At 41.4% G+C, this 17,310-nt stretch overlaps 1 pseudogene; it reads left to right on the forward strand.

Moving 5' to 3' along the window:
- Window positions 1–301: 301 nt before the first annotated feature.
- LOC122915398 lies at window positions 302–1,836 on the forward strand (annotated as a pseudogene).
- The last annotated feature ends 15,474 nt before the right edge of the window (window positions 1,837–17,310 follow it).

Raw genomic sequence — 17,310 nt, forward strand, 5'->3', positions numbered from 1 at the left:
CCCCCCAACTTTGATAAAACCCCTGACCAGATTCAAACTATTTATGGAAACCCAATCTGACTGGTTGCTCCAATTGCCTTCATACTGCAGTCTGTTACACATTTCTAATGGTCTTTGGAAGGTTGACCTGGTGTAGGTAAGCTCCACCTCCTTAAAGAAACCAGGCAAACAACTAGAATAAAAGCAGCATATCGTCTTTGGGATGTCCCTGGTGGACGTTTTGACGGCAGGCTCAGTGCCCCAGACCGCCTCCCTTGGAAGCCTGAACCGGCCAAGCAGCTTTCTCCTTTTTCTCTTAACCATGTCCACCAATGAGAATGCTAATTCAATAGCTACCTGCCTTAACAGATTTAAGAACAAGGGGGAAAACAGTACAGAAATGAAATGGCGTCAAATAAAGGTTAATGTGGAGCTCAGGAAAGCTAAGAAGGATGACCAGATGATGAAAAGGAGAAACATAAGCTTGTTTCCTGATGATGCTATCTCTCCACTGAAGGAAAACCACAACATCAGGGCATCATAAATTGGTCTGTTGATGACACTGTTAAAAACATAAATAGCAACAATTTGGAAAGCCAGCTCCAGGCTACTCAAACTGCTAGGAAACCAGGCCCCCATAGACAACATAATCTGGGCTGGTTTGATTCTAAAATTTGTGTCCTTCTTGGGCAGAACTGATTGTAGTCCCATTCAGTTTGAATCTGCTTGGGGTCTCACTAACACTGCTTTTTAGGGACATCAGAACAGACCAAGGTTGTGGTAGATGGAGGTGCTAGGCCAGCATTCATTTCTCTGTTGGCATCTTCCCATGCCCACATCAGGGAACAAGCTGTATGGGCTCTAGGAAACATTGCAGGTGATGATTCAGTTTTTCAAGACTTAGTTATCAAGTATGGTGCAGTTGATCCGCTGTTGGCTCTCCTTGCAGCTCCTGATACGTCATCTTTAGCATGTGATTGCTTATGTAACCTTACTTAGACACTTTCAAACTTTGTCGCAACAAGAATCCCCGTTAGACACTGTTAAACAGATTTGTCCTACCTCAGCTCATCTCCTGCATCATGATGATCCAGAAGTCATGGCAGATACCGGCTGGGCCATCTCCTACCTTACTGATGGTCCAAATGAACAGATTGAAATGGTTGCAAAAGCAGGAGTTGTGCCCCAGCTTGTGAAGCTTCTAGAAGCTACAGTGAAATTGTCCACTGTGACTCCTGTACTAAGAGCCATAGGTATTATTGTCACTGGGACAGATGAACAGACTCAGGTTGTGATAGATGCAGGAGCACTTGCTGTCTTTCGCAGCCTGCTAACAAACCCCAAAACTAATATTCAGAAGGAAGCTACATGGAGAATGTCAAACATCACACCTGGACACCAGGACCAGATCCAACAAGTTGTGAGTCATGGATTAGTCCCATTCGTCATTGGTGTTCTCTCTAAGGTAGACTTTAAGACACCAAAATCTGGGCTGTGACCAACTATACAAGTGTCAGGACAGCTGAACACACTTTGTACCTTGTTCATTGTGGCATGATAGAACCATTGATGAACCTCTTAACTGCAAAGGGTACCAGAATTATTCTGGATATTCTGGATGCCATTTCAAACATCTTTCAGGCTGCTGAGAAACTAGGTGAAACTGAGAAACTTAGTATAATGATTGAAGAATGTGGAGGTTTGGACAAAATTGAAGCTCTACAAAACCATGAAAATGAGTCTGTGTACAAAGCTTCATTAAACTTGATTGAGAAGTATTTCTCTGTAGAGGAAGAGGAAGATCAGAATGTTGTCCAGAATGTTCCAAGTTCAGGATTGCACTCCTGGGACTTTTAACTTTCAGATGAACTGTTGAGGCAGGAAGTTGTTTGTTTTGTACTCTGCTTGGTAGAAGTTTGTCTTGCTGTTTCTCTACTGAGAACTCATTTTAAATGGGTTTTGTTATTGCAGGTCTTTTTACAACAAAACTCTACTTGACCAGTTCCAAACTGTGCAAACTGCGTGAAGCTCCTCCTCTCAGTGGTTTTCTTATTTCTGTGTGGAATCTCCTATCTTGTAGTGTCCTGTAAATAAAGATTAAATTCCTCTCTTTTCTAAAACAACAACAACAACAAAACCACACTAGAATAAAAGCAAATGGCAGAATATTTAACAAAATGACAGAGGAAAGACCACAGTAACTTTCTGTTTATATCAAAGTACAGAATGACCAATACTTTAAATTAGTGTTTAAATGAGGCAAAAATAGTCATCAGTTCTCTATGAATTATCAATCCATGGATGGCTTTCAAAGCACACAGGATTTGATAGAATGTTAGGTTTGATTTCTGGACCAATGGGTTAACATTTTTGGAAAGATCCCTTTATGTTAACTATAGATAATAATAATAATAATAATAATTCACTTTTTTTAAAAGATTTTATTTATTTATTTGACAGAGAGAACTCACAAGTAGATGGAGAGGCAGGCAGAGAGAGAGAGAGAGAGAGAAGCAGGCTCCCTGCTGAGCAGAGAGCCCGATGCGGGACTCGATCCCAGGACCCTGAGATCATGACCTGAGCCGAAGGCAGCGGCTTAACCCACTGACCCACCCAGGCGCCCAATAATTCACTTTTTAAAGAAGGTTTTATTTATTCATTTGACAAAGAGAGAGAGATCATAAGTAGGCAGAGCAGCAGGCGGGGAGGGGGGTGGGGGAGAGGGGAAGCAGGCTCCCTGCTGAGCAGAGAGCTCAATGCTAGGCTAAATCCCAGGACCCTGAGATCATGACCTGAGATGAAGGCAGAGGCTTAACCCACTGAGCCACTCAGGTACCCCAATAATTCAGTTATATAAGGCAAATTTCAAGTCTTACGGCAATACTAGTGATCTCAAGTTCAAGTGGCCATGCTTGAATTTTTCCTCCCAATGTCCATGCTTTTTTTTTTTTTTTTTGTGGATTAATCTTTTTCTTTTTTTTTAAATTATTATTTATTTATTTATTTTCAGAAAAACAGTATTCATTATTTTTTCACCACACCCAGTGCTCCATGCAAGCCGTACCCTCTATAATACCCACCACCTGGTACCCCAACCTCCCACCCCCCGGCCACTTCAAACCCCTCAGATTGTTTTTCAGAGTCCATAGTCTCTCATGGTTCACCTCCCCTTCCAATTTACCCAAATTCCCTACTCCTCTCTAACACCCCTTGTCCTCCATGCTATTTGTTATGCTCCACAAATAAATGAAACCATATGATAATTGACTCTCTCTGCTTGACTTATTTCACTCAGCATAATCTCTTCCAGTCCCGCCCATATTGCTACAAAAGTTGGGTATTCATCCTTTCTGATGGAGGCATAATACTCCATAGTGTATATGGACCACATCTTCCTTATCCATTCATCCGTTGAAGGGCATCTTGGTTCTTTCCATAGTTTGGCGACTGTGGCCATTGCTGCTATAAACATTGGGGTACAGATGGCCCTTCTTTTCACGACATCTGTGTCTTTGGGGTAAATACCCAGGAGTGCAATTGCAGGGTCATAGGGAAGCTCTATTTTTAATTTCTTGAGGAATCTCCACACTGTTCTCCAAAGAGGCTGCACCAACTTGCATTCCCACCAACAGTGGAAGAGGGTTCCCCTTTCTCCACATCCTCTCCAACACATGTTGTTTCCCGTTTTGTTAATTTTGGCCATTCTAACTGGTCCATGCTTTTTGATACTGCTGTTGACCTCCCTCATTCAGCCCAGTTCTTAATCCCCTCCATTCAGACATTTTCCTTGAAGTCACTCTAAACCTTGTGACTCTTTAGCCCTCTCTCTTGTCGGTAAGATGAATAATAGCTTACAAATGCTTCAAGATCTCACAAATGTAGTTGGCAACTTCTCTCTTCTCTGACCTCTGGCAACCAAAATTGCTTTGATATGAAGCAAAAACCACTTCTGTACCCAGTGTGGCTCTTCGTCATGTCTTGCTCTTTCTACCATTGCTTTGTGTACTTAGCATCTCTAAGCCCCCACCATTTAAATCCATGAAAGGGAACACTGGAGCCTTCTGTGTCCAGGGCATGATGCTGGAGACACTTAAGGACACTCTTGTTCCCACATGCCTAGCAATCCACAGGCTGAAAAATGCACTTCCAGGCAAACTGATTCTCTGGGAAAATCAAGAATGATCTGTTTTTTCCTGGCTCTTTGCTCTATCAACTATTAAAGGACCTGAGAGAGAGATCCACATGAAAGTATTTCCTTTTCTTTCACTCTTCAGAAAAGAACATTCTGAATTCTAGAGAGGGAAGGTATGGAGAGCAGAATTTTTAATGACGGAAACCCAGACTGGTTAACAGGAGAAGGTAGAATGAAAATAAAGCAGATGAAGAGAATGCTGAGGGCACGGCCTCCTGGCTGGTGAGTGGTGTGTGTCAGTAACATTTGGTGTATGCACTGTGGCCCATGCATGTGTGTTGCTGAGGCCAACTTCAGCCCTGTAGAGTTTTGTCCTTGGGAGGGGGGTGGCACAGGGCTCAACCCAGAGGTCAGGCAATGGACCCCCAAAGTACCTAGGTTCCTACACAGGGCCAGGAGCTTCACTTCACCCCATATCATGCTGATAAACACTCTTCCCACTCATTGTAATTATTCTTGTATCAGAAGGAAACCAGCCCCAGAAAGGTGATGTTCACTTCTGTTCCCATGTCACTCAGACAAAACTGAAATTTGAATTCACATTTGATTTCATTTCAAAGGCTTCTCAACTCTTTCTGTCATGCTGGTGGTTCTCAAATTGTTCAGGTGTCAGAGAAATTGGAAGGTGTGCACTTTTTCTGTGTTGTATAGATCACTTTGGAAAGATTGATAGGTCAAACTTACCAGAGCTCAATAGGCTCAATGTGCAATTTCAGTACCACCTCTTATAGATTCCAGTTCGCAAGTGATTAAATGATTATTTAATATTTATAGGAGAAAGACAGATTGGTATGATCCATCCTTCCTTCCTTCCTCCCTTTCTCTCTCTTTCTCTCTTTCTTTCTTTTTTAATACAGGGCTTGACCTCATGACCCTGCAATGAAGACCTGAGCTGAGATTAAGAGTTGGATGCTTAACTGACTGAGCCACTCAGGTGTCCCTCTATAGGTATGGTTTATATATGACCCAGGAAAAAAGGTCACCACTGAAAATGAGGAATAACAGAAGCCCCATGACCAGCCTGGGGACCCCTAGTTCTTAAGGACAGGAGTCTAGGAGATCATCCCCTTCAGGCCTGGGTCTTGCTCACTGCTGGACAGAAACAAAGAGACAGAGAATCCCAACCACTATCCTTCAGTCCCCTCCTGCTGGCCCCACACCCCATCACCACAGTGGTCCCACTGGCCCTGCTTTACATGCTCATCTGAGAAGCAGGTCTGTCTTTTGTTTTAGATTTTCTCATCACAATTTTTGTTAGAAATTTAGAAAACCCAGGTAAACAACAAAATATAAAGAAATAAGTTGTAAACATCCTCCACTGATATATCACCACAATAAACATTTGGTAATTTTCTGTGCATATACATTCTGTGGGTTTTTGTTTGCATTTCTGCCTTTCTAGGCCAATTAATACATAGCTGCATCTGTGTTCCTCAAAGACAGGTTCCCACCATATGTGCAGTGAATTGCCAGAAGTATATTTTAAAAATGCATATTCCCAGACTTTTCATTCTACTGAATCAAAATCTTACCCAGCATGGGAGCCAAGAATCTGTTTCTAACAGAATTTTGGAGTGATCGTTATATGCCCTACATGCTGACAGCCATCGTCTGCATCATGTCCCAGAGTACTCCAATTTATATGCCAGAGTCCGATTTATTTAGTCAGTGCCCTATTGATAGACACCTGATGATTTCAGATTTTTCCCAATGATCCAATCTACACCAATGCACACATATATTTACACATTGCTTTCTTTAGACACATTCTGAAAGCGAGGTTGGTGGATCCTGGGGTTATAAGATACACTTTAGCTTCTTGTGACTGTTGCCTGTGCCTGGAGCAGAAGTACTGATGCACAGTGTTCCACACCCACTTCCACCCTGAAGGCACCACAATGTTTAAACCCCCATAATGCCCAGAAGAGAGCCTGCTGAAAGTTGGAGGCTGTAGAGCTGAAGACACCGGTCTGTCAACAGCTGTGGATCCCAGACAGGAAACTCTGTGGCTATATCCTACTTTGCCTTAGTGTCTTGACCAGGAGCTGTCACTCCCCATGGCTCCTGTACCTGCTGCCCAGAGATGGCCCCAGGCTGACCACTCCCAGAGATCATCTGATGAGCGCTGAATGAGTATATCTCCAATGGGGGGACTTGGGGAGGGGATCTTTTGGACCCTGCACCCAATTCCAATGTGTTTGTCTTCCCCCACACCAGCAAGCAATTCTTGGGACACCAGCTGGGTATCTTACAATTTAACTCAAGTCTGACACGACCTACCTTGAGAGAGCCATGGATTCCAGAGGCTAAGGGTTTAGACCTATGAGACTTTGCCTCACTCCCTTCAGACATCATCTGCAAGCAAGTTTAGGCTATCTATTCCATATAACCAGTTATAAATCAGAGATTCCCAAGACTACTACCTCAGGTTTAATTAATTTGCTATAGCTACTCACAGAACTCAAAGAAACATCTTGCTTACTAGAGCATCCATTTATTATAAAAGGATTTAACTCAGGACAGCCAGGTGGGAGAGAAGCACAGGGAGAGATGTGGGGGAAGATGAGGAGCTTCCAGGCCATCTCTGAGTATGCCACTCTCCCCAAATTACCTATGTTCACCATGCCCAGAAGCTCTCCAAACCCAGCCCATTCTGTTTTTTTTTTTTTTTAATGAAGGTTTAATTACATAAGCATGGTTGATTAAATCATTGGTTTTTGGCTATTTGCTCTCTCTCTGTGGAGGTCAGATGTGGGACTAAAAGTTCTAACCCTGTAATCACCTGGCTGGGTCCCCTGGCAACCAGCCCCCATCCTTAGGTGGGGTCCCAAGGTCACCTCACTAGCATGACAAGAGTCACATTTATGTCTCTCATCACTTAGGAAATTCCAAGGGTTTTAGAGTCCTGTGCCAGAAATGGGGACAAAGATCAAATACACATTTCTTATAAATCACAATACCACAGGAGTCATGTGGAGAAGAAAAGTCAGCCCCCCCCAGGAGTTCCCTGGTGGGCTCACACTCCAGACCTAGCACCTGTATCTGCAGGACTTCTGCACACCTGCCTCCCATCCCTCCTTCTCTCAGCAGACATCATTATACTTCCTGCCTGTGTCTGCAGCCACAAAGGGGACTTATTCTTTGGCCTGGAGTTTCTTGCACTCTAGCTGAGGAGACAAATTAGAGAACAACCAGAATTCCGCATGAGTGGAGGCACAGCCAAAGTGTTCCTTATTATCCAGAGAATAGAAAGAAGCTGGGATCCCCTGATCAGAGAGGTGACCATTTCTCTGATATCTGAAAGGGAAAACTTCATTTTGAAAGGAATGTTCCCAAAAATATGAACCACATGAAAGCATAGAGCATATATATATATAATGAAATTGTACTTTACAGACTCTGGTAAAAACTGGTTTTCTCCCTCAACAGTATGGCATGGCCATATCATGTCAATACATTTATGGCCACCTTTTAAAATTGTTTTTATGGCTACTGAGTAGTCTATATTACAGGTAGTCCATGAAGTATTTAGGCTAGGGCTTACACCAAATGGTTAGACTCCCCTCCTGCCTTATCAGATATTCCACCTGGAGCTGCCCTTTTGGACATAAGTTCCCTTATCAGCACCGGTGTGTCTCCTAATGAAGACCTAGTATCTTAATAGACTGTTGGATTCCTGAATATATTTTCAAACCTGGAATGGAAATTCCAAGAAAATCAAATTTACCAATAGGTGAGGATACTAAACCCAAAGAAACATCTTTCTGAAGAATGTTCTTGACAAAAATGTTGACCCAGTAGGAGCAGACTTTCAGGGTGCTGACTACTGCTGACCTCTAATGGCACAGTCAGGAACTACACCAAAAGACCCTTGGAAGGCTGTGAACTTGTTTGATCCAACTTGTTGGGTTGATCCAACTCCAGTTGTGAATTATGAAGGTCTTTGAATAGGTGCCAAATTTGCTCACCATTAGAAGGGGTTTAATCGAGTGACATGGCATTGACCCAGTGATTCATGCTTCAAATGGGACCACTAATTTTTTGGATGGATCAGATGATGATCATTGTCATAGATTTATAATGTTGGATATAGTGGAAAATACACAACATTGAACAATTTGCATTGACTCACTGACTAGCTATAGATAAGGTGTCATCTTCATCCCATGGCTTTAAAGCCCCACTGTTTTCTAGCACATTTTCATCAGCAGCCCCGAAATGCATGTGACAATTCATCGTCTGTCCAATTAATTTTTCATTCTGGTGGAGATGTCTGGCAGAGGCCATTAGGTTCCCCAGTAAATGCTAAACTGACATCTCAGGCCAGACATCCTTGGTGCCATATACCAAGATTCAAATGCTCAAGGAAACCTCATCTGATCAGGCAATGTCCTTCCACTTGGAAGGAAACTGGTGACAAGGAGCTCATAGATGCCAAATGACAGCTGAAGTCAAAACCTGAACTTGGATGGAGCCAGAGGGCCTGCAAAGTCCTCAAAATGGGTGATTTGTCTGAAGATGCTGAGCAAGGGGAGATAGGCAAACCTTGGAACTGCATCATCTTCAGTGGAAGGGAGGAGCAGAGGGCAGATAGAGAAATAAAACTGAGACCATCACAGAAGTACAGCCAGTAGGAAATGCTCAGGTGGGAAAAGGAGGCATGCAGAGTATATTTTCATAAAATGTGATGGTGTTTTAAGGATGTAAGCACTCATCTTTTTAAATTAACATATAATGTATTATTTGTTTCAGGAGTACAAGTCTGTGATTCATCAGTCTTACACAATTCACAGTGCTCACCATAGCCACATACCCTCCCCAATGTCAATCCCACAGCCATCCCAAACTTCCCACTCCCCTCCCCTCCAGCAACCTTCAGCTTGTTTCCTGAGATTAAGAGTCTCTTATGCTTTTGTCTCCCTCTCTGGTTTCATCTTGTTTCAGTTTTCCTTCTCCTCCCCTGTGATCCCCTCTTGTTTCTCAAATTCCTCATATCAGTGAGATCATATGATAATTGTCTTTCTCTGATTGACTTATGTGAGCACTCATTTGAGTGTTCTGCTCTCAAACTTCAGGGTGAGACTACCTGAATTTGTGTTCTAAGTTTTTGTATTCTTTTTCATTAGTGGAGGGAAAGCACATGGATTTCACTAGGTAGCAGTTGTGTGCAACATTTGAACTCCAGAGAGATACTCTGGTTCTTTATGTGGCTGAATAAGGCTCTGACAAGGAGATCTTTTCCTCAACTTTGATGAGTTCCCTTCACCTTTTGGCACAAGGTCATAGCTCTGGTGTAATCAAATAATTAAGACTGATTTTTGAAATAAATCCTTAATGGGTTATGACTGCCGGTTTTTTTCTATGTATTTTTAAATGACATATACGTGGGCAAGAATATATATTCACTGTAAAAAAACTAAGGACTACTTCCTAAAAATATAAAGGATTAATTAAACCACTCAATCCTACTCCATGAAAATGTTAATATCCAATATTTTGATATTTAGATGTATATTATTATAGTTCTTTTTATTTGTTTAAGATTTATTTATCGGAGAGTGAGAGAGAGTGAGCACAAGCAGGAGGGGCAGAGGGAGAGGAAGAGAGAATCTGAGGCAGATGAGCATGCAGCCTGATACAGGGCTCAATCTCATGACCCTGGAATCATAACCTGAGCTGAAACCAAGCCAGACGGTTAATTGACTGTACCACCCTGGTGCCCCTTACAGTTATTTTTAAGTTACTTATATCTATTTCCAAATTTCTATCTATTTCTTTATTCACACTTGTATCTACGGAATTGGGAATCAAATCAACTATAGGGTTTTGTTAAACTGGTTTATTTTGGTAAATAAACTGGTTTAGATGTTTATTCTTTAATATGATTACATAAAAATTTAAGAAATGTACAGTATTCCGGGGCACCTGGGTGGCTCAGTGGTTAAGCCGCTGCCTTCAGCTCAGGTCGTGATCTCAGGGTCCTGGGATCGAGTCCCGCGTCGGGCTCTCTGCTCAGCAGGGAGCCTGCTTCCCCCTCTCTCTGCCTGCCTCTCTATCTACTTGTGATTTCTCTCTGTCTAATGAATAAATAAAATCTTTAAAAAAAAAAAGAAATGTACAGTATTCCCTCATGAGCTTATAACAATTTACCTAGCATTCAGATATTTTCATCATTCTATATTGAAAGGAATTCTGAGTTGAGCATCCAATAAGTCTTCCTATGCTCACTGGCTTTATACTTTATTAATAATTCAGAATCACTGAATAAACAAAGAATAGCAGGCGGCTTGATCCTCTCAATCAGTGGATAAAGATGTTTTCGTCAAAAGCAATGAGTGGTTTTTCCTAAAGTGACATAGAAGAAGTCAATCAGTGTTATCAAAAAAGTTGCTTCAAATGTAATCATGTAAGATGATCAATGGGGAGGTAAGTGCCCTTCCACGGCTCATTTGCCTGGACCTGAACAAATACCCTCTGATTCTGGACCTGAATAAATACCCTCTGATTCTGAACCTGAGAGGAGTGTGTCCCATTGAAGGATGTGATGAAGTTCCAGGTGAACGGGGAGGGGCCCACATCATGACTGGAGGCCATTCCATACTTCACTTCACTTCATCCTCACAGCACACCATGGAGGCTGCTCTTGATTTTTTATTTCACAGTAAGGAATCTGAGGACCAGTGGAAAAGAAAGAGTTCTCAGGAACAGAACAGAAATGAGTACATGCATGTACATGCCTGACACTCAAAACCATGACATTATGACAGGGCAGGACATATTGGAGATCAGGATGCCTTTTCATTCAGGCCCCTCTTTTTTTTTCCCTAGGACCCAAGGACAAAAAGCTAATCAGGCCCATAAATCCAAAAGCAGTGCTGACAACAAAGGACCTAGTGAAAACTAAAAATTAGGTTTCTCAAGGAGATTATCTTCCATATCTGGCTCATTTGAATTTTCAAATTATGTCCCCACTTTGTTTATTTTCTTTAATGCCTCTTCCTCAACCTTGAATTTATTTATAAATGTAAATAAGCTAACTAGATGTTAAAGATCTATATATACTAAAATGTGAATGACTACTCAAAACCATTGGGTATGCTCATTTAGAAAAAAATAATTTTCCCATACTTTTAGAGAAAGACTATTTACCCAAGATAGTTGAAAAATAAAAGAGATAGTTGGGAACAATTCATTAATAGTGAGAATCTAACTATAACCAAAGGAGAAAAACTTAATAAGGACTGAAAAACCAATAGGTGTGAACCAATCATGAGTAGGAGAATAGAGCCAGATAGGGAAAGGGTGGAGTTTCTAATATGGACCAAACTGATAGGCAGCCAGTTGGAAAGAATAGCTATTCAACAGGAAATTCAAAGCACTACAAGTTCATATTTGACATTTACTAGTCAAAATTCTTTAAAAAATATTCCATGAAGTGGAGAGACAATAGGATTAAAATTTGCTTATAGGTTCTCCTAATGACAGAATTATCTTAATCACTGTGGTCCCAAATGTCTCCCAAATATCCAAATGTGATAGTCCTTATATTTATGACCTATGACAACATGCACTTTATATTACCAATAAATATTGTCAATAAATATCCTCTAAATTGAAACTCAGATTCAGGCCTCTGGAGCACAAGATTTATTTCATTAAATATTAAGATTAAAAATTAAAAATTGAGATTATTTCATTAAAATGAATATATATGGCATATTTATATGAAATATAGCATAGTGAGAAAAATGCAGACTCTGAATTTAGATAGATTTGAGTTCAGCCTGAATCTAGTATTTACTAGCCAAATTACGCCACTGCCATTAACTTCCATCTTGGATTGTGCAATATGGAAATAATAACATCTACTTTCAGGACTATTGTAAAGTAATTGGTAGGTTGTGTGGACAGTATTACAATGTAGACCACTCATAAATTTGTAAGATATTATGACTAAAAGGAGACAATTCATTTTCTCTCATTGAATCTGCAGGGATTTGGAAGTATAATTCAACCCCGTATGTCCTGGTAGGTTTGAGAACACCCAAATGGATAATCTAAAGTAGAATGGGTGAAGATCTGAGCATGGTAATTCTGGTAGCTCTGGAGCAACAATGGTCAGCTATAGGGTTTCTTTTTTTTTTTTTTTTTAAGATTTTATTTATTTATCTGACAGACAGAGATCAGAAGTAGGCAGAGAAGCAGGCAGAGGGAGAGGAGGAAGCAGGCTCCCTGCTGAGCAGAGAGCAGAGAGCGGGGCTCGATCCCAGGACCCTGGGATCATGACCTGAGCCAAAGGCAGAGGCTTTAACCCACTGAGCCACCCAGGCGCCCCAGCTATAGGGTTTCTGTGCAAGCCTCCGACTCAAGGAGTAAGGGAAGGATGGCCACATTTCTGGCTAGCCTTGGTCCTTGAACACTCCAGATACTGCCATGGTGTTTCATTCATCATTTGTTGGAGCCGACTAATGGTACTAATGAAGTTGTGGTTCTTTGGCTATTGGTTCAAACAGAGACTTGTCTGTACTCATCAACCATTTCTCCTGGTGATGGAAGTGTATACAGTCCCAAGCCTCCTTTTGCCTGCCTAAAGTTCTTCAAGATTAAGAACCATTTGGAGGGGGGAGGAGTCAAGATGGCGGAGAAGTAGCAGGCTGAGACTACCTCAGCTAGCAGGAGAGCAGCTAGAGAGCTTATCTAAAGATTGCAAACACCTGCAAATCCATCGGCAGATCGAGGAGAAGAAGAACAGCAATTCTAGAAACAGAAAAACAACCACTTTCTGAAAGGTAGGACTGGCGGAGAAGTGAATCCAAAGCCACGGGAAGATAGACCCCGGGGGGAGGGGCCGGCTCCCGGCAAGCGGCGGAGCAGCGGAGCACAAAATCAGGACTTTTAAAAGTCTGTTCCGCTGAGGGACATCGCTCCGGAGGCTAAACCGGGGCGAAGCCCACACAGGGTCGGCGTGACCTCAGGCCCTGCGGGGTCACAGAAGGATCGGGGGTGTCCGAGTGTCGCAGAGCTTGCGGATATTGGAACGGGAAAGCCGGCTGCAGAGACAGAGCCGACAGTAAGCTCGCAGCTCGGAGTTGCCTTGAACCGGCCACAAGCTCGGTGAGCTCGGAGCGCGGCCGGAGGTTGGGCAGACGCGAGTTACTGGGAGCTGTTCGCTGAGGGAGCACAGGGGAGCGGGGCCCCGGGCTCTCGGCTCCTCCGGGCCGGAGACCAGGAGGCCGCCATTTGTATTCCCGTCCTCCGGAACTCTACGGAAAGCGCTCAGGGAACAAAAGCTCCTGAAAGCAAAGCCGAGCAGATCACTCAGCCCGGCCCCCGGTAAGGGCGGTGTAATTCCGCCTGGGGCAAAGACACTTGAGAATCACTACATCAGGCCCCTCCCCCAGAAGATCAACAAGAAATCCAGGCAAGACCAAGTTCACCTACCAAGGAGTGCAGTTTCAATACCAAGGAGAGAGCAGCAGAATTCCAGAGGAGGAGAAAACAAACCACGGAACTCATGGCTTTCTGCCTGTGATTTTTCAGTCTTGCAGTTAATTTAATTTTTTTCTTTTTCATTTTTTTTCTCTTCTTCTGCTAAAATTTTTTATAACTTTTACCCTTTTCTCTTTTAACGTTTTTTAACTGGATTATCTAATATATATATTTTTCTTTTTTATACTTTTGTTTATTCATTTTCTTTTTTTTTAATTCCTTTTTTTTCTTTTTTTCTTTCTTTCTTTTTGAACCTTTTTTTATCCCCAAATCAGAAGAGATCCTAATCTCTTCAATCTTTTTTTTCTTAATTCTTTTTTAAATTCTTGATTGAATTTTTAATTCAATCTCTTTTTTTTAATTCTTTTTTTCTTTTTTTTCTTTCTTTCTTTTTGAACCTCTTTTTATCCCCAAATCAGAAGAGATCCCAATCAGAAGAGATTGGGAGATCCCAATCAAAGGAGATCCCAATCAGAGGAGATCCCTCACCCAATCGTGAGTGGGGAAAAATCCCCCCTCACGATTTGGGATCTCTTCTGATTTGGTTAAAGCATATTTTCCTGGGATTGTTGCCACCCTTTTAGTATTTTACTTGCTCCTTCATATACTCTTAGCTGGACAAAATGACAAGGCGGAAAAATTCACAACAAAAAAAAGAACAAGAGGCAGTACCGAAGGCTAGGGACCTAATCAATACAGACATTGGTAATATGTCAGATCTAGAGTTCAAAATGACAATTCTCAAGGTTATAGCCGGGCTTGAAAAAGGCATGGAAGATATTAGAGAAACCCTCTCCAGAGATATAAAAGCCCTTTCTGGAGAAATAAAAGAACTAAAATCTAACCAAGTTGAAATCAAAAAAGCTATTAATGAAGTTCAATCAAAAATGGAGGCTCTCACTGCTAGGATAAATGAGGCAGAAGAAAGAATTAGCGATATAGAAGACCAAATGACAGAGAATAAAGAAGCTGAGCAAAAGAGGGACAAACAGCTACTGGACCATGAGGGGAGAATTCGAGAGATAAGTGACACCATAAGACGAAACAACATTAGAATAATTGGGATTCCAGAAGAAGAAGAAAGAGAGAGGGGAGCAGAAGGTATACTGGAGAGAATTATTGGGGAGAATTTCCCCAATATGGCAAAGGGAACGAGTATCAAAATTCAGGAGCTTCAGAGAACGCCCCTCAAAATCAATAAGAATAGGCCCACACCCCGTGACCTAATAGTAAAATTTACAAGCCTTAGTGACAAAGAGAAAATCCTGAAAGCAGCCCAGGAAAAGAAGTCTGTAACATACAATGGTAAAAGTATTAGATTGGCAGCTGACTTATCCACAGAGACCTGGCAGGCCAGAAAGAGCTGGCATGACATTTTCAGAGCACTAAACGAGAAAAACATGCAGCCAAGAATACTATATCCAGCTAGGCTATCATTGAAAATAGAAGGAGAGATTAAAAGCTTCCAGGACAAACAAAAACTGAAAGAATTTGCAAACACCAAACCAGCTCTACAGGAAATACTGAAAGGGGTCCTCTAAGCAAAGAGAGAGCCTACAAGTGGTAGATCAGAAAGGAACAGAGACAATATACAGTAACAGTCACCTTACAGGCAATACAATGGCACTAAAATCATATCTCTCAATAGTTACCCTGAATGTTAATGGGCTAAATGCCCCAATCAAAAGACACAGGGTATCAGAATGGATAAAAAAACAAAACCCATCTATATGTTGCCTCCAAGAAACTCATTTTAAACCCGAAGACACCTCCAGACTTAAAGTGAGGGGGTGGAAAAGAATTTACCATGCTAATGGACATCAGAAAAAAGCAGGAGTGGCAATCCTTATATCAGATCAATTAGATTTTAAGCCAAAGACTATAATAAGAGATGAGGAAGGACACTATATCATACTCAAAGGGTCTGTCCAACAAGAAGATCTAACAATTTTAAATATCTATGCCCCCAACGTGGGCGCAGCCAACTATATAAACCAATTAATAACAAAATCAAAGAACCACATCAACAATAATACAATAATAGTAGGGGACTTTAACACTCCCCTCACTGAAATGGACAGATCATCCAAGCAAAAGATCAACAGGGAAATAAAGGCCTTAAATGATACACTGGATGAGATGGACATCACAGATATATTCAGAACATTTCATCCCAAAGCAACAGAATACACATTCTTCTCTAGTGCACATGGAACATTCTCCAGAATAGATCACATCCTCGGTCCTAAATCAGGACTCAACTGGTATCAAAAGATTGGGATCATTCCCTGCATATTTTCAGACCACAATGCTCTGAAGCTAGAACTCAACCACAAGAGGAAGTTTGGAAAGAACACAAATACATGGAGACTAAACAGCATCCTTCTAAAGAATGAATGGGTCAACCGGGAAATTAAAGAAGAATTGAAAAAAATCATGGAAACAAATGATAATGAAAATACAACGGTTCAAAACCTGTGGGACACAACAAAGGCAGTCCTGAGAGGAAAATATATAGCGGTACAAGCTTTTCTCAAGAAACAAGAAAGGTCTCAGGTACACAACCTAACCCTACACCTAAAGGAGCTGGAGAAAGAACAAGAAAGAAACCCTAAGCCCAGCAGGAGAAGAGAAATCATAAAGATCAGAGCAGAAATCAATGAAATAGAAACCAAAAAAACAATAGAACAAATCAAACAAACTAGGAGCTGGTTCTTTGAAAGAATTAATAAAATTGATAAACCCTTGGCCAGACTTATCAAAAAGAAAAGAGAAAGGACCCAAATAAATAAAATCATGAATGAAAGAGGAGAGATCACAACTAACACCAAAGAAATACAAACTATTATAAGAACATACTATGAGCAACTCTACGCCAACAAATTTGACAATCTGGAAGAAATAGATGCATTCCTAGAAACATATAAACTACCAAAATTGAACCAGGAAGAAATAGAAAGCCTGAACAGACCCATAACCAGTAAGGAGATTGAAACAGTCATTAAAAATCTCCAAACAAACAAAAGCCAAGGGCCAGATGGCTTCCCGGGGGAATTCTACCAAACATTTAAAGAGGAACTAATTCCTATTCTCCTGAAACTATTCCAAAAAATAGATATGGAAGGAAAACTTCCAAACTCATTTTATGAGGCCAGCATCACCTTGATCCCAAAACCAGACAAGGATCCCATCAAAAAAGAGAGCTATAGACCAATATCCTTGATGAACACAGATGCAAAAATTCTCACCAAAATACTAGCCAATAGGATTCAACAGTACATTAAAAGGATTATTCACCACGACCAAGTGGGATTTATTCCAGGGCTGCAAGGTTGGTTCAACATCCGCAAATCAGTCAATGTGATACAACACATCAATAAAAGAAAGAACAAGAACCATATGATACTCTCAATAGATGCTGAAAAAGCATTTGACAAAGTACAGCATCCCTTCCTGATCAAAACCCTTCAAAGTGTAGGGATAGAGGGCACATACCTCAATATCATCAAAGCCATCTATGAAAAGCCCACTGCAAATATCATTCTCAATGGAGAAAAACTGAAAGCTTTTCCACTAAGGTCAGGAACACGGCAGGGATGTCCATTATCACCACTGCTATTCAACATAGTACTAGAAGTCCTAGCCTCAGC

The sequence above is a fragment of the Neovison vison genome, chromosome 8 (genome assembly GCF_020171115.1).
Source record: "Neovison vison isolate M4711 chromosome 8, ASM_NN_V1, whole genome shotgun sequence".
Classification (NCBI taxonomy): domain Eukaryota; kingdom Metazoa; phylum Chordata; class Mammalia; order Carnivora; family Mustelidae; genus Neogale; species Neogale vison.